The sequence below is a fragment of the Hetaerina americana genome, unplaced genomic scaffold (genome assembly GCF_022747635.1).
Source record: "Hetaerina americana unplaced genomic scaffold, ioHetAmer1.1.p SCAF_6, whole genome shotgun sequence".
Lineage (NCBI taxonomy): Eukaryota > Metazoa > Arthropoda > Insecta > Odonata > Calopterygidae > Hetaerina > Hetaerina americana.
The window spans coordinates 3,146,280-3,158,316 of record NW_027287205.1 but is presented as its reverse complement, the minus strand read 5'-3'; the positions used below and the strand labels follow the sequence as shown (position 1 = coordinate 3,158,316).

The window sequence follows — 12,037 nt, the reverse complement described above, 5'->3', positions numbered from 1 at the left end:
AAATATAATTATCACAAAGCAGACTGAAAATTTTGCCAATCAATGGACCTCTTCACTAACCGAGTTCAAAATGCGCTCAAAAGTCATGCCAACGTGGAAGAAACATGGACACCATAGGTCAATATTATGCAAAAAGACATCCCAGATTTCATCCCTATATAGTACGTCAAAGCAAATGACGACCCCGGGTGGTACAATTGTATTGATTTTGGATGTCATTTAATCTAATTTACGAATAGTGACCCAACACCCCCCGCCACAAGCCCTTGCGGCGGCTTGCTGGATATTGTGTAGATGTAGATCGCTTCGCTTGAACCACTGTCAATTTACAAATCACGTCTATCAGTTTATAGCTGATGCATTTATCGTGTAATTATAAGAAAGTCACCATTGATTTAATTTCTTTGAGTGAATTAGTACGTTTTAACCCCCGTTAAACCTTGATGCATTAAATACGATGTCAACGTCTTTGGCTTGTCAACAACTTCCCGAAGTAAAGCAAAGCCCATGGCTAGAGATCACCAATTACCCTTAAGGATTGCCTTAATTGCGCTCTGGAGGGTAGGAGGGTATGTAATTACACTGCCCTCATAACAGGATGGAAGTCAATTATTCCCAGGATATTACTTTCGTTGGGAGTCCTAATTACGTTAACCTCCGTACGCACAAGTGCCTCCGGACCATATCATTGTCTACAAAAATAAATTGAAGGCCATTTTTATATGTTAAACGTATTATATATGATGGAACTTCTGCCCAATCAGCACCAACTTTTTACCAATTGTTTAATTACAGCATGGAATTTTACCTGAGGGGTGTAGTCGCCCAAGTAGTCCGGCATGAGAGGGTGACATCATACACGGCCCGTTATGACATTATTTCACATGATTTTATTTATTTGTCGGGGAAAAATAGATACATAGATTGTACTTGGACAAATTCTTGTAATTCTTAAAAAACTCTCCCCCTGCATTAATACTCGCAGATTTGCGAAGACGTGCCTTTCACGCCTTGAAGGCACCCTGAAACTCCTCTCTAAAGGGAATTTCTCTTTCAGGAACGTTGGGAAACATGCTTTTGGATGTTTTCCACAGTCTTCCAATACTTTACTTTTAATTATCTCTTCATCGACCCGCCGCTTTAGAAGGGCGGACCCCCCACGACGTTTCCCGACCGGTTTTACCGCGTTATCATGGATAATCGTGTCACAATAAAATCATGCGTTTTACTTTCACTAAGGACTTTGCATGTATTTGCCTATAAGTGTAGGTTTCATTCCTTCAGCAATGTTAAAAATCTAAAGTGACAATTTGATTTCGTGCCGTATATTTTATCCACCTGCTCTGTGTTCGTCCTAACCACTCAACGTCGTATCTTATGGAGTACTTACAACGCCGTAAAGAGAAACTTCGCAGGGCCACGAACGGCTGTCGGCGAATATCACGGCTGCGAACTCAGATATGCGGGGGCGTTACCCCCGCATATCTTGACAGATATGGAGTGTTGTGTCCGCCATGCATCAAAGCAATAAAGGGAAGTAGGGGATGGCCCCGAAGGAGATATTCTACTCTTCACCTTGACGGATGTTAAAATGGTGATTATGTAAATTGAATTCGTCCGTGGAGACAGCAAAGCAATTAAATTTGAGGAAATTAATGATATGAGATGGAAAATGGGTTTCACAGGAGCTATAATAAACTAATAGCAATGAATCATCCTGAAAACCAGTAGAAGAATTGAGTCTAACAAATATCCCTTTCATACTATCTTCTAAAATGTTTGCAGTGCTACAGGTATTTCATGTCCCATCTTGTTATCACAAACTGAGGAATTCTGTATCTCAGAGACCGGTCCTGGAAGTTACTCTTTTATTTTAATCTTTTAATGGTATATGAATTCCTTACAGTAAATATAATAGCTGTAATTTACAAGGAAATATCTAGTTATGAAAATAGAATATCATTAGCTAACGATCTAAATGCTATTCAAAAGCGGTACGAGACATGGAAGCTTGAATTACATTTGAATACATGTGTTTCGGTAAATTTTATGAGGATAATTATTTCACGAGAAAACATTTACAATTGTCAAGGCCCCACCCTGGCTATGATCTGCCAGTGTGCATGGGATCCTCATGAAGTAGGCTTGCTTTTGGAACCAGATGGGGTGTAACAAGGGGCAGCTAGCATTTGTGAGAAGGCGTTAATGAACAAGGTAGCAGTGTCACGACACTATTGGAAGAATTAGGATGGGAGCCACCAGAACTTGCGCTAAAATACATATTTTCTGCGGACTTATTGAGGCAGGTTTCTTATCTGAGGATGTCAAAGATGTTATAGGCCCTGAATTACTGCTGTAGATCAGATGACCAACGAAAAACAGGAAGCTATATTGTAGAACGGATGGAAGATAAATGTTTTTTCCTCGAACCATTACAGGTCGTAATAAACAAGACAGCGATTGCGTAGGCGATAATAAGAATGGGTAGCGTTTATATATTTGTCGATATCTTGCATGTTTCTTCTTGCATGCTATTGTTTTTATTTAATACGCCCATCTTTTTAACGGTTCTACGACATGATTGAAACGTACGTATCCTGTCATTAAATATTGTGGCACGTAATAGCTTTCTTTGGAGTGAATATGGTCGGTCGAGTGCATGTGCGGACAAGTATTTGTGAGAGGTAAGATGATTTGGTTTTGCATTTGGTTAGTTTCTGGTTAACGGGTGGTGACCTAACACCCCCCGCCACATGCCTTTGCGAGGTATTGCGTGTATGTATATGTAATGTAAAACATGAAACCTATTTCTATAAACAATGCACGATAGTACTCTTGCAAGCGTTATGATAAACAGAATATCAATAGAAACAAACGATAAGGATATGTATTTTCACGCTGACTGGTAATGATTTACACGTTGACAACACCCCAGCATCTCTTCGGCCAGGGCACATTGTTGTCAAAAGCAAGACACAAAGATACTTGAACTATTTTTCAATTAATTCAATTCCGTCATTAATGACGGAAAACAAACAGATAAATTTCTACTGATTCGACAAAATATAACCCGCTCTCCAAATTAATCAATGATAATTGCCATGGAAATTATGGTGAATATCTTATCTAAGTAAACATTCCCTTCTTAAAAACAGCTATTTAAGTTCATCTATCGGGAATAGAAACGTTATTATATTTCTGCAATGCTAAATACCAAGTAAATTTATATTAAATGAAATATGTAAAACATTGTTATTAATATGAAATACTACATAAATCAAATCGAGGTAGCTTCATTAAACAGAATTCTTAGTTATTTTTTAGTTGTCTATGTGAATCGGAAAAATTATGATACCCACGAAAAAAATGTTTTTCTAAAGAAAACTGAAATCAGTTTCCTTTTCGCAGAAAGCGACAATCATTCAAATTTTATCTAAACATTTGCAATCTGCAAACCGTGACAAGGATATGTGGTATTGATAACAGTGCGGTGATATTTATTGTTTGTAATCTGTATTTGAAGGGTAGCCAAAAAGGCAATGGCAAAAGTACTAGGAAAAAGTTTATACAACACTGGAAGGCTACAGTCCTTAAACAACTTCCGGGAAAATAACATTGCGACAGAAAGAATTCATAATCCGTCAGTTTAAAATGTCTCAGAAATGAATTTAATAAAATGGCCCAGAGTTGTTGCAAAGCAAGCAAACCATGATGACGTGAAATTAAAACATGAGGAAATTCCAAGTTTCCCACTCCTTATTTCATTATTTGCAAATGTTTACTTCCTCTATTAAATATCAAACAATTTTGTATTGCGGTCGGTATGAAACGAAGTCCCATGTCATTTTCAAAATCCAGTGGTCTGTGAAGTACTCGTGAAGGCTGATATTCCACGAGGCAAGCGAGTTAATCATCGGAGAGTCTTACATGTGAAACGAACGCGACACATTTAATTTTACTACTCAAGAACCAGTAAGTAAGTGTTATTATTATTACTAAGTAATCTACAGGTTAAGGTAGGTTATGGATCGACACCAATACCAAATAAATATCTCCTAACAAAACACAACAATACAGCATCCCTCTCTACAACTAGTCCCACTTCACCTCTGAGTACTACCTTCCTCCCGTCCAACATCCCTATCCCTATTCCTGCCCCTTCCGTGTTTGCCTAACATTCTCCCCTCTATTACAGTCGCCAACATCCCAATGTCGATTTCAATTGAGTTTATATGTATTCTATAAAAAATAGAGAAGTAAATACCAAAAAAATGAAGAGTTGATTTGGAAATCATAAATGGGAGATATTTCAAATAAATATAGCAGTCCTGTCACAGTTTATAAAAAGTTAAGTCAAGTCTCCAAATAATAGAAGCATTTTAGATTAACGAAAGGCGCACTTAGAGAAGGATCCTTACGCCGATAATGCTCACTCACACGGACGTCGAAAAGTCAGTTCCGTCCAAATGAGACCGGAGAAGAGTCGTTCGCAGATTTCGGAGGAAGGAGGGCGTTGGAATAAATTTGAATGCTTCACTAACACAAAAAATCGTTTGTTGTTAATATTTTACAATATTGACAAGAATGACACTGAAACTTATCATCGTTCAACAAAGTGATTAAAAATCACAATTCGGCGTGATTCCTCGATATTTTGCGAACATAATTCACAAAGTCATGCGATTATATATAAAGCATAGGCATAAAACCTTATTGTATATTTTTATGCTAGTTAAAACTCGAAATAAACTGGTAAAAGCAAGTGTTTCATTGTTCTGCTAATGTCACAACAGTTGTACCAATTTGCCAGCATTGCTTTCCTGATACATCCCTCATACAGATCGCACTTATGATGCGTTTCATAAGCATACAACAAGGTTCTGATTAATATTCGCAATTGTATATTTATGGATTCACTCAAACACTCTAAACCCATCTGAAATGTATGGGCAATAACTCATAGACAGCAATCAATGTAGAAAACCAAATGCTGAAATAATAACACCGTGCGTAGAGGACATCCTTGCCTATATCCTCGACCAAAAATGTCGAGTGAATACGAGAAATTGCATTAGGTGCAACAGAAATGAGGAGCTACGATTGCATCTATTTTAAGCATGATGTAGGAAAGAGGAAGTAACAATATTATCACAGGTCTACGGACAATAAGGTCCCTGATTTTGGTCCTTCATCATTTTAAACGCATTTGTAAGACAAAAATGACAATTCTTCGCGATCTCTTATCTTACTTCTGACTCAAATGCGAGAACTGAAAGTCGCTTCCAATCAAATTTGCTCCGAAAAAAAGTAATTTTCCGCGGCTCATCGAAAAATTCCGCTATTGATCAAGAATCGGAGCGAAGCAGCGCGAATGCACCATTCCTCGCCCGCCACGGGGGAACCAGTGTCCCACGGCACGCGAATTCGTCGTCGCGGGATGACACAAAAGAAAAACCTAAGTCAGATAAAACTGCGATGGTAATGAGATCTTTCATAACGATCCCCCCACTGCCCCAATACCGGAGCGACTCTTCCGGCGACGAAAATCATTAAAGGAGACGAACGTCGATGAGAACGAGGGAGCGAGCGCTTCGGGAGAGAAGTCGTTCCGCTCGCGTCTTTGGCGCCCCACACCTACGGATACGTATGATGCGCGGGATTAATTATGCTGGAGCAACACTGCTCGACAATGGCACAACTTCCTTTGTGGTGGGGGGGGGGGCGTGGCGGAGGGCGTGGCTGGAGGGCGCGGGAAAGAGAGGGGGAGAAGTATCACGGATTATTGCGATTACGGGGTAATACGAATAGCGGGTAATGGATTGCCTTTGAACTACAGTGGGCGGCGACAGATCACTCGATTCTCTATCATAACGTGCATCACTCTCGAATGCTCCCGGGCGCTTTTTAAACAGATACGCACCGGTAGACGGACATCAATGTACGCGTTTAATGATGCTGCTACGAAAAAATGCACAAAAAACCACAATCATTCTAATATACTCGGCTGCTATTGAACTGTGGTTAAGTAGACACCATCTCCAGTTAGACTCTCTCTACTTTGGGAAACCTCTAAACCTCTCTCTGTTCCCGCACATCCGTGAGAAGAATGATCAACTTTGTAGCGAATTTGGAGAACTCTTTTATTTTTTACCTTCCTCACAAAATAATAAACCTACTCATTTAGCTAAGAGCGAACAAGTGCTCAGTTGTATGTTAGATGACATAGTAAGAATCTAAACCTGCATCACACGTTTTATCCTTTCACTCTGATCTCCCGACAGAGCTAGGGTTCTTTTTTAAGAAGCGGAAAATGCAACGCAAAGGAGAGAGAAATCCCCAGAACAGTTGTCTGACTCCCGATCGGAGTGGAGCAGGAACGTGTTTCTTCTTCCCAGGGTGAAGTTCTCGGAGGTCCCGACCCCCTGCAGAGGAGGGCCCGTCCTCCCAGGGCCGGAGTTCATCCGGGCCCTTTCCAATGCCAGCAAATCACTCCTCCATAAACGCTGCGGAGGCATTTGCCGCCCTGTCCGATCTTCTCCGCGTAAAAACTGGCAATCATCATCGAATTAGTATGCTAACGACTGCAAACTGAGATGGCTATCCGATGGGCATAGTGAAGTATTCCATTTTTTTCAAAAAAGGGAAAATTTAAATTGGAAAACCTATCTTCTGTTGATGGAACAAATTTACTCAAGCATTTTGCGGGGGTTTCATGAGCTCGAAGAAGTTTCTATCGAAGATTTTCTAATAACATAGAAACGTTTAACATTCTTTCCTACTAAATGATGGTTAGCGGGAATAATTGGCCCAATATATTGGCACGCTCCCTCTGAAGTTTAGGGCTACAAATGTTCAATAGAAATTGGCATGCATGATCAAGCAAAATCAACGTTTTTGGAATTTTTTCATCTGAATCCTCCCGCTCAATTAACCAGTTTTTTTTAAAGAATAATCCGCCTGATTCCCAAAATATGCACCCTATGTGTGTGTGTATGTATGTATGTATCTATATATGTACATTATCGGAAGAATTGGGATGAAAGCCACTAGTTGACCGCAGGCTTAAACGCAGGTTAATCTTACTGCGTACTATTTAGGGCAAGTTACTTTCATGAGGATGTGAAAGACATATTAAAAGCCCTCAATCACTGCTTTAGATCAGATCACCTACGTAAAAAAAGGGAGATATATGTATATTGTTGAACAGATGGATGAAAACACGACCCCTCTGGTAAATCAGTTCATCAACGTAAAATCAGGAAAATTTACTGTAGAACGAATAGATTTAAAATGTCGTTATTTTCTCGAGCTTTTAAGGACGATAAAAAGCATGACAGCAATTGAAGAGGAGACAATTATAATTGGCAGAGTATATATTTTGTCAATATCCTGCATGTTTATATTCAGTAGACAAATCTTTTTAACACATGGTTTGAACGTACGTATCTTGTGATTGATTATTTTCGCATGTTAAGTTCCTTCGTTGGTGTGATTAACTTTTCCAGTGCATGATTAAACTAATATTTGTGTAGAGGTGACTTAATTGGGATTGTGCATGCATGGCTGGTGACCTAACACCCTCCGCCACTAGCCCTTGCGGCTGCAATTGGGGTATTTGGTACATGCATATGAAAGATAAACATAGAAATACTGAAACACCTACTATGAGGAAATATTATTACAGCAAACACTTCACAAGTTAGATAAAAATGACATGTTCACCTTATACCGAGGAAATCATTGTACCCCACATTGCATTCATGTAGCTTAGTGACCGCATAATGAGAAATTGAAATAAACAAGTAGTACAAACGTATGGAATAAACAATTATAGTGCCATAATTAATTTCGTGATTTCAGTGGAAACTATCGAATGTGAATAACCGTTGGAAACATTAAAAAATAAAATATTATAGGATTTCATTGTTCATTTCATTACGAATTTGCGATTTTCCAAAATTACTGCCGACTTAATGTACCCTGCCACACATAAATGGTGGCACATTACGGATAAATATGAGATTTTGGATGCAGCTTGACTTGAAAAACCGTTGGATTGATTCACTTCTGCTCCAGATTTACCCACCATCAATTGTTCATGACGGACATTGACAGCGGCGTACATATCGGAATTAATTACGGTTTCTAAACATTAAAATTAGAAAATGCATTCTCGATAGATATTTTAGGTTGCCTGTCCCAATGAAATTTTACAAAATATAACACGCCTCAAATATTTGATATTTTGTCCGTGAGCATAAGGGACCTCTTTTTTTGTCAATTCGCATTTTCGCGATAAAATGAATTTTCCCTTTTAATGAGAATGGGTGCAATAGGAGAGCCAGATGAATGATCCCCCCCCCTCCTTCTCATACACGACTCCATTCAAACGCCGACTGACTCGGGAAAACGAATTATTCAACACCACTGCGAATATTGCCGGAAATTTAACGCATTAAAATTTTCCAATATTCTACGAAACATAAGAAGAGGAAAACATTTTCAGCTTATACAACCGGAATTCTGTCTGCCATTGGTGCATACGAATGAGTTCTAAAATTAGTTTTTAACGCTAAATAGAAAGAATGAACAAGACGGGATTTTTCTGATAAAATTTGAAAAACGGAAGTGGAAGAATAATTGTTATTTCAGCAATCTCACCAAACTTGTTTAATACTATGTTAACAACATCAATACATCAATACACTAAGATTTGAAAGAACTTTATTCATATTTACCAAGGAAATAGTTGAGAAAATAGTCTAAAAATAATTGATTGACCATTTGGGGGGACTAAGTGACACTGCAGTTCAAAAACATCATGTTAGCTAAAAAATTTTATGACAAGTGTCTGTAATTCGTAGGATTTTATTTAACGTATTAATATTATATAAAAAATGGAGGCTGACTATTGTAAGTATACATTTCTCCACCAAAATATACGAATATCATAAAATAAATGTTTTCCATGGAGAGAGTTGTGTTGGAAATTCGGAGGATGTCAGGGAGCGGAGATGAAAAGATCCGCTCGAACAAATTGAAAATAGAAAGGCGAAAAAACGATATGGGCACACACATAATAAATCGAAAGTAAAACATCACTTGGGGTGACATGTGAGTCATGGTATACATTAGATATTATGCAACTTGATACAAAACCAGTTGAATACCTAATATTAATGAACTTAAATATTCACTCGGAATTTGACTCATAATAAACGCGGATCATGGGAACCCAAATATATAGAAAAATATTGAAACACTCAACACGGGATTAGCGTTCCACAAAACATACAAAAAGTAAACAAAATAGGATAGGGGTGTTGGAGAGGAGGAAGGGAGGAAGGAAATGCACAGAGATTAAGAGGGACCTGATGTTTATTAGGATGCTGTAATGTTGTGTATTGATAGGAGATAATTATTTGGTAGTTGTGTCCCTCCAAAACCTACCTAAACCGGTAGATTACCAAATGATATATATACATATATATATATATATATATATATATATATATATATATATATATATATATATATATATATTGGAAAAGATACATGGATAAGGGACAAGAACACATAAAAAAGGCGAAGATAGGAGACGTGGGGAAGGCGCAATCGAGCAGATAAGAAATGCAAATATATTTCCTTGACTGGGACTTGAACCATGGATCTTCCGTCTTGCCGGGCCGATGCTCTAACCACTTGCACTATCGAGGAAAGGTTGTTTTCACTGAAATCTGCTTTAAGGGGGTTTATGCAACCAAGTGCCCCAATTCTTTGGCCAGAAGATAGCGTCAGGGAGCTGTTTCACCCACCAAAAGGAGAAATGGACGAGGACACAAGAGGAAAGTAAAGTAGGGAAAGGAATCATACAACGTCGCAAAGGATGGGAACAGGGCGTTTTGTGACACGCGTAGCTAGAAGAAGGGGACGAGCCTATAAAACATACATGTACATATCAATAAATATGCGGAGGGTGTGAAAAGTCAAGGCGCCTTTACGATTAGTTTTCAAAATGTATCGATAATCACGTGAAATCGATCCATCGTTCACTGTCGCACATGGAGGGCGTTGATACCGGGGGTGGGCGAGAGAATAAACATAGGGATGGGGTACGTGGTGGGACTGAGGAAATGGAATTGAAGAGGGTGGGGGTGGGGGGGAACGGTGAAGACATGAAACAAACACCGTCGTAGTTGAGAGTCGCGGCGTCAGAGCGGAGACCCGCCGCCGCAAAAATGCAACGCTTGCGAGCGAATGCGGGGGTAGGAGAAGACGCTAGGAGGGTTGGGGCGTGCCCTCAGGGGGGCGGGGCGAGGATTGTGATCTGGATACGCACGCGTTCATTAAGTTTGGCGCTTGCTGCGCATAATGAGTTTTCCTAACTCTTTTGTTCTGCGGCCCCACGGAATTGCGCCCATGTGTTTTGACCGAGAAAGGAGGCAAGCGAGGTGGAGAGGCGAAAATTAGCGAAATGAAGGGGGAAGTGGCGAAATTAGGGGAACGGGTGAATTTGGATGCAAGGAGGGAGGCAGCGAGGGAGGGGGGAGAGAGTGAATTTGAATGGTGGATGTACCCGGGGAAATTAATTGATCACTCCGTGGTATTTTAAAATGACGTAACGGAAGATGTCTCGATGCAGCCGTGGAATGGGAGAATGAACGGCGTCGTTTCATTCCCCCGAGATTAGTCGCTGCGATATCTTTCATTCATTTCGGCGGTGGCTTGATTGATGGGCGAGGGGCTTTTGTTTTCCCGTTCCAACCTCGGAGCGTTAAGTAAGCACACAGAGAGAGAGAGAGAATCTTGCTCCAAAATATCAATCCCTCCCGAAGGTCTCAATGGACCCAGCATCGTCACAGGGACGACCTCTGTCCCTCACACTCCCATCTTCCTCATTCCAATTTACCCCCTGTATTTTATTCCATTTTCGATTACAGTCCACTGCACGCAACGTTTAATATTTGATTTGATGTACGTTCACTATTATTGATGTATACACTATTATTCACACCGCATCTATTATTCGTTTCTTCTCAGGCGACACTATTAAGTCCAAAGCCTCAACTCATGCTTCTCTCAATGGAAAACCTTCGAAAACAGTGATTTCCAGTCGCTTTCTCGTAATTAACAAAGGGCTACACGGGGAGCGGTGACAGTGAAACTTTACGTCACTGAAGGGCAATTCGTGGAAAAAACGTTGTTTGAGTGGAGTAGGTCTGTAGCTAAGAGAAACGGATGCCGTGTTAAATGCAAATTAATTTTCATTAATCGTGTTCATTTTTCGGACAGAATGTGTAGACTTCAGGGTTATTATCATTGCCAGCAGGTGGAACAGTGTACGTAGCTAGGAAGTGCTTTGGACCAAAATCGTCAAATTAGTAGGGACGCAAGGAGAATTGCACTCGGAAAAGAGGCTTTCATAAAGAGGGAGTTTATTACAGAGACGTTGAGTAACAATTTTAAGGAAAGATTGTTCAAAACTTTGGTATGGAGCGTAGCTATGCACGGCGCGGAAACTTGTTAATTGAAGCAGGAGGATGGACGTAGACTGGAGGCTTTTGAAATGTGGGTCAGAAAGAAGAATAAGGAAGGTGAAATGGACCGAGAAGAAAACAAATGAGGAATTCTAGGTATGGTATTGAGGGAGGAGAGAGGATTGTTGGGAGAAATCATCAGGAGACAGGAGAAATGGATGAAGGGCGTATTGATTGGCAGTAGGATGTTGAAGACAGTAATAGAGGGGATAATGTTAGGCAAACGAGGAAAGGGTAGGAATAGGATAGGGATGTTGGACGGGATGAAGGGAGGAAGTAAGTACTCAGAAATGAGGAGGGACTCAAAGTAGAGTAGAATGCTGTATTGTGTTTTGTTAGGAGGTATTTATTTGGGAGTTGTGCCTATCCAAAACATACCTTAACCGGTAGATTACTTGATAATAAAAAAATCCCAAATATCCCATTACCGCCTCCATCAACCCTCTCATTCATCTGCTGCTTGTCCTGCCCTCTTCAAATTACTCCCAACAACCGCCTTG

The 12,037-nt window shown here is 39.9% G+C and overlaps 1 protein-coding gene across 1 annotated transcript in view; it reads left to right on the top strand.

Annotated features, from left to right (window-relative positions):
* The window catches only part of LOC139695217 (uncharacterized), a 130,646-nt gene that overhangs the window by 74,179 nt on the left and 44,430 nt on the right, over nucleotides 1-12,037 (top strand). The gene's annotated exons all lie outside the window — the stretch shown is intronic.